A 6,000-nucleotide genomic window follows, 5' to 3' on the forward strand; every position below is an offset into this window, starting at 1 on the left:
TAATTGGGCGGTACGGGCTCGTGGGTCGAAAGGGCCTGTTACTGTACAGTGCATCTAAAATTATAAAAATATAAAGTAGAATTTACAAGGACATTTTTGCCATTTGCTTTTTTTAAAATTCTCTTCTGTCCCATTTTTATATTCATAGAAATACACGATGAAGAAACAGCATTCTGGCAAATCTCCTTGACACACTCTCCACTCCATTCACACCCTTCCTCTTGGGTGGCTACTAGAGCTGCGCACAGTACTCCGTCTGGAGCATAATCAAAGCTTCATGTTGCACCATGTCTTCCATGCTTTTACATTCTGCCTCAGCTAATGAATCACTAATGAATGCATCACTGCATGGGACGGGAACTGCTCCACCCAAGACCACAAGAAGTGGCAGAGGACTGTGGACGTGGCTCAGCCCATCAACAAACCCATCCCCTCCTCCCCCATTGACTCCCGCTGCCTTGGAAAAGCAGCCAACACATTAAAGGACTCTTCATCCCCCCTGCCCCCCCATCAAGAGGAAGGTTCATAAGTGTGAGATCACGCACCAGCAGATTCAAGACGGTTTCTTTCCTATTGTTATCAGATTCTGGATTAAACCCAAAAGTAGTAAAGATACATTGCCTTTCCTCTGTGAAACACAGAAGTCTGCAGAGGATGAGATTGTAGTTAAAAAACACACAGTAAATCCAGGAAGAACTCAGCAGGTCTCACATATGAGGTAAAGATATATTACTGATGTTTCGCGCCTGAGCCCTTCTTCAAGGTATAAACATATGAATCTTTACCTCCTATGGACACTGCGAGATCTGTTGAGTTCCTCCATCGTTAACTGTGTGTGCTTTTGCATTTCCTTTGTACTGACTGATCTCTCTCTTCGTAACTCTGCTCCTTTTGTACTGTGTCTTCAGCCTCCCCCTCTGATGCACTTCCTCCAGGTATCCCATCAAGAAGTCATCTTGTCTGCCTGAACCTTTTGGAATTCCAGTGCAAGAGATGCCTGTAAGTAATTGATGCAAACTGATGCATTCCAGGCTGCAGATGTACATGCTAAGGAATACACTGTGGGACAGAATAGCTTGTGCAAAGGTTTTGTGGGGAAGGTCCTGCTGTCCAATGAAAGCTGTGAGGCTGGAATTGTGTAAATGCCTCTCAAACGCTTCATGGGTGTGTTGGTCAAAGAAATAAATTGAGTTGAATGGGATGAGATGGGATGGAATGAGATGAGGCAAGTGGAATGCGATGGGGTGAGGTGGAATGGAATTGCTGTCACAGAACTAAGATACAGTGGAAAGCTTTATTTTGTGTACTATCCAGGCAAGTGGCATTAGTGCTTTGAAATTAGCATGTTTGGGTTTGGTGACACATGAGTGTATTAATTTGATGGCATTATGAATGCAATGAAAAGCGTACTAATTGTTTTGTATTTTCTGTTTATATTTTATATTGTACTGTGCATGAGATACCCACTGGTCTGCTCTCAAAACAGTCTCCATCACTGCATCTTGGTACATGTGACAATAAACCTGAACTTTAGATTGCACTGAGATGTGCTGAACAAGTGAAAGGTCATTATTTATGGATCCCCAAAGCAACAAGAGGTTGATTAATTAGATAATTTTTTAAAAAGCAGAAAATGCTAGAACCACTCTGCAAATCAAGTAGAAAGAGAAACAGAATTAAGAACGTCTTCAAAAAGCAAGATAATTTGTTTGGTCTGAACAAAGAAAATTCAGCTGCTCTTCACATAGACCCAGAAGATTTCGGACACACTTCACGTCGCAACCTCCCGACCCTCTAGCTGCCAAATTGAAAAGGCCCATTCATTATTTGTGCTCAGGGTGTGGTTGTGTGGTGCTGTGCGATGCTATCAGGCTCTTGAATCCTTCCCTACTCGAGCCCTAACCATAAACTGCCCCAAGACCACCAAAATATCTGTGTGCATGACTGAAACATTGTTTATTTTTTCTTGCACTAAATGCAACTATGAATTTAAAAAAATATCCCCATTGTACATTTATTATTAATTTTTCAGTCTTGCATTTGTGGTCATCCATTTTTTTTTGCAATTCTAGGTGGTGTATTTTACGTACCTGTTCGGCTACATCAAGAAAGAATATCAGTGGGTGTGTATGTTGTATTTCTGTGTATTATAGTTTTTGGACTGCAGGCATGTAACTGCACAATCAAGGAATTTTGACGCTACGCGGGAAGTCTAAAAAGGAATGTGCAGGAATTTTGAGTCAATTCCTGCACTGGGATTTATCCTGCGGGACCCCTAAACGTTTTTGGAGGAAGCCTGCAGTGTAAATCGTTCTGGAAAAATTTGTTGATGGTTATCCACCCGACTGCACGTCCAACCCCTGGGACTGTTGCACTCAGGTCCTTGTAGTCTAAAAAGGCGCCCAATGTGAACAACCACACGGGCAGTAGTTATATTAATTTTTTTTCTGCGATTTTCCCGACATTGCAGTCTAAAAGCCGTATGTATGACAATAAATTCACGTTGACCGTTGAACATTCTTGCATCAGCTTTGATAGCCTTCGGAATGCGATCCGAGTGTATGGGTCAGAGTCAGGATGGACTGTTAGATAGTTTTCCCTTGACATTTCTGGACATTATCCTTGATATTGGAGCTGATGAGTGTGGGAGGTACTTTCACACCAGATTCAATGAACAGATGATGTGAATCCTATCTGTGCTAAGCCACGGAGCACTAGTAGAGTTGAAAGTTTAACTCACATTTTAAAAAATCTCTTCTAATACTTTAGTTGGAATTTCTGTGACTCAAAGTCAGTGTTAAATTAATCTGATCAGATTAACCTGTCAAAGGAGAAAATATTGAAACGGCTGAGTGAATACCAGATAACCCCCTCATTTTCCCCACTCCCCCCAAGAGAGATCTGAGTAGGAAACAAGGATTGGTTGCTGGAGAGAGCTGCCTGTCAGACCCGTCAGAGTTGACGAGAGCCCTGGTTATGCTCTCATAACCTCAGAGAAACAACTCAAAGCCGCAGACTTGCCTCTGAGCTTTGCATCAAAGATCCTGCATTGCAGGAGGGGGTGGGAAGGAAGGTCCCGGACCAGACTAGAGGACTCGTTCCCACTCATCAGTTCCCACCGTGACATTTTCCCCTGACAAAGAAGCTCCAAATGGGCAAAGCTGATGACAAGAACAAAAGTCAGCTTCCTGAATTCCAGCTTGTGTTTGTCAGGAGCTCAAAGCGCTGCAGTGACAAGAGGCAAAACAGAATGTTGCTGTCACGAGGCAGGTCAATGCTGTCAAACTGTTTCCGTTGCCAAGCAGGGCTGTCCTTGGGATCATGCCAGCTGCCAAACTGCACAGGGACACATGCCAGTCAGATATCCAGTGCAAGAGCACTCTTTCTTGTCATTGTTTGCTTACCACAAAGGAGCTTTGTCATATGTGTGTGCAGCATTAATTAGACAGCAGGTCCGATGGTATTTAGTCATCCAGTAAACTGCAGGGGCTCCCAACTTAACTTTGCATTCCCACAGCAAGCAACCTGCAAATTTCTTTTTGTATCAGATCTTCAAGGTAATTAAATATTGATTTTTGAGGACCAGCTGGAAGATAAGAGGCGGAAAGCGACTTCCAGTTTAGTTTGGAGCCCTTTTCGGCTTACTGGCTAACTAGATGCAGCTGGTTTCACCTTAGAACCCCAGCACTTGTGAGGCAATAGAAGTCCAAAGACTGCAACTGGGTGACCACCTTGTCAGAGGTGGTAGAGCTGGTGGTGTTTTAGGTTTTGCGGGGGTGGGGGGGGGGAAGGCACGTTTCAGCGAGTTCAGAGTCATGGCGGTGGGGGGGGAGGGGTTCCCTTGAGGGCAAGATTTGATGTGGGGATGAGAATATTAAAAATCACAGGCACACAACAGCATCAGGGAAAGGAGCAGGAGTAGGCCATGAACTGTCTAAAGACTGCTCTGATATTTAATATGCCTAATTTGATCTTGGATTAACTCAATTTTCCCCCCTGTACGTCAATCCACCAGAATAAAAAGCTGTCCATCTCGGACTTGAATTCAGTGATTCGCCTGCCCAGCTGGTCAGGGAGAAGAGTTACAAACCATTCGCAACTTTCCGTCAGAGGAAATTCCTCCTCAACCCTGTTAAATAGGACAGCAGTTATTCTTGTACCATGTTGTTTCCCCCCCCCCCCCCCCCAACCCCTCCGCCCCATTCCAAGAAGAGAAGCCTCTTCTCAGCATCAAAGACATTACCATTTTCAGGTGATGTTCATGCCACTGTATATAATAAGAGGCAGTTAGGAGTGAAATGGGGGTGGGCGGGGGGTGCATCAGTCATGCTAGATCACTGAAAAATGATCAGGAATGGAGCACCTGGTCCACTTCAGCCCTCCCCTCCAAAGCATTTCCAGGTGTCCCATCGAGAAGTCGTCTCAGAATGCTGAATCTCTTTGGAATTCCAGTGCAAGAGATGCCTGTAAGTGACGCAAACTGACACATACCAGGTTGTAGAAGTACATGCTAAGGGATGCACTGTGGGACAGAATAGCTCGTGCAAAGGTTTTGTGGGGAAGGTCCTGTTGCCAATGGAAACTGTGAGGCTGGAACTGTCTCACTGCCTCTCAAATGCTTCATGGAGGTGTTGTTCCAAGAAATGAATTGAGTTGAATGGGATGGGATGGAATGTGATGGGATGGGATGGGATAGGAAGGGGTGGGATGGGATAGGGATGGGATGGGATAAGGTGAGATGGAATGGAATGGAATTGCTGATACATGTACTAAGATGTTACTATGTTTATCTTAATATTTTAATGCGTTTAACTTCTATTCTAACATATGTATGTAAATATGCTCCATGGTCTAGAGAAACACTATCTTGTCTTTACTGTGTGTGAGCATGGTATGAATGATAAATAAAGGTGACTTGACTTGAAGATTTGTGTACTATCCAGGCAAGTCAACCCATGCTTAAGTACAGCAAATAGTGGAATAAGGAAACAAAAGTGTAGGGTGTTGGGTTACAGTACAATACATGGGTTGTATTATTGGCTTGAAATTAGCATGTTTTGGTTTGATGATACACAAGGAATCTATTAATTTGATGACATTATGAATGTAATGAAAAACATGGACTGATTTTTTTTTGTGTTTTCTATATATATTTTAAAAGGTTTATTTTTTAAATCAAAAACTATCAAGAAGCCGTCTCCCGTGATCAGTGGCTGATTAGCATCGCCTGTAGCTTTTGAATTCCCACATTTTGATCTTGTCACCAGGAGTACTTGAGGTCAGTGGAGCTGATTATAATGAGGGTTGCAGTGAAAAGACTGCACCGTGGATCAAAGTTACAGAAATTTGAGTTAATGAGCTGTAAGTGCCAAGTAATCTGAAACAGAATGAATAAAACACTTCGCTCTGAGGTATGGGATTTTGTGGCAGTCAATGGAAATCACTGGGGAAAAAGAGGTCCGTTAAAATCAATTTGCAGTTTAACCCTTGCAGTCAATTATCCATTTACATGACCGAAGTCAGATACATCCCTTTGTGTTCAGCTGAGAGACCACCTTTTAAAACTTGTTGAGTTATTTTTTTGTCAATGTCATTTCCTCCAGGCTCTTGCTGTCCACCTTCCCCATCTCGGTATCTCTCCCAGCCAGTCACAGCTTTCGAGAAGTTTCATGAGGTTTGGTATGTTTACATCACTGTCCGGAAGGGAGGTGCCAATACACAGGATAGAAAGAATACAGAGTTGTGAACTCAGCAGCACCATCCATTAAGGACATCTACAAGAGGCGGTGTCTCAGGAAAGTAGCATCTCTCCTCAAGGACCATCAGGACCCAGGCCAAGCCCTCTTCATACTGCTACCATCAGGAAGGATGAACTGGAGCCTGAAGTTGAGTTCCCAACAGTACAAAATCAGCTTCTTCTCCCCTGCCATTAGATTTCTGAATGGACAGTGGACCACAGATATCACCTCACTTCCTCTGCTTTTGCACAGATTTGTTTAT

This window comes from Narcine bancroftii, chromosome 5 (assembly GCF_036971445.1).
Source record: "Narcine bancroftii isolate sNarBan1 chromosome 5, sNarBan1.hap1, whole genome shotgun sequence".
In the NCBI taxonomy this organism is placed as follows: domain Eukaryota; kingdom Metazoa; phylum Chordata; class Chondrichthyes; order Torpediniformes; family Narcinidae; genus Narcine; species Narcine bancroftii.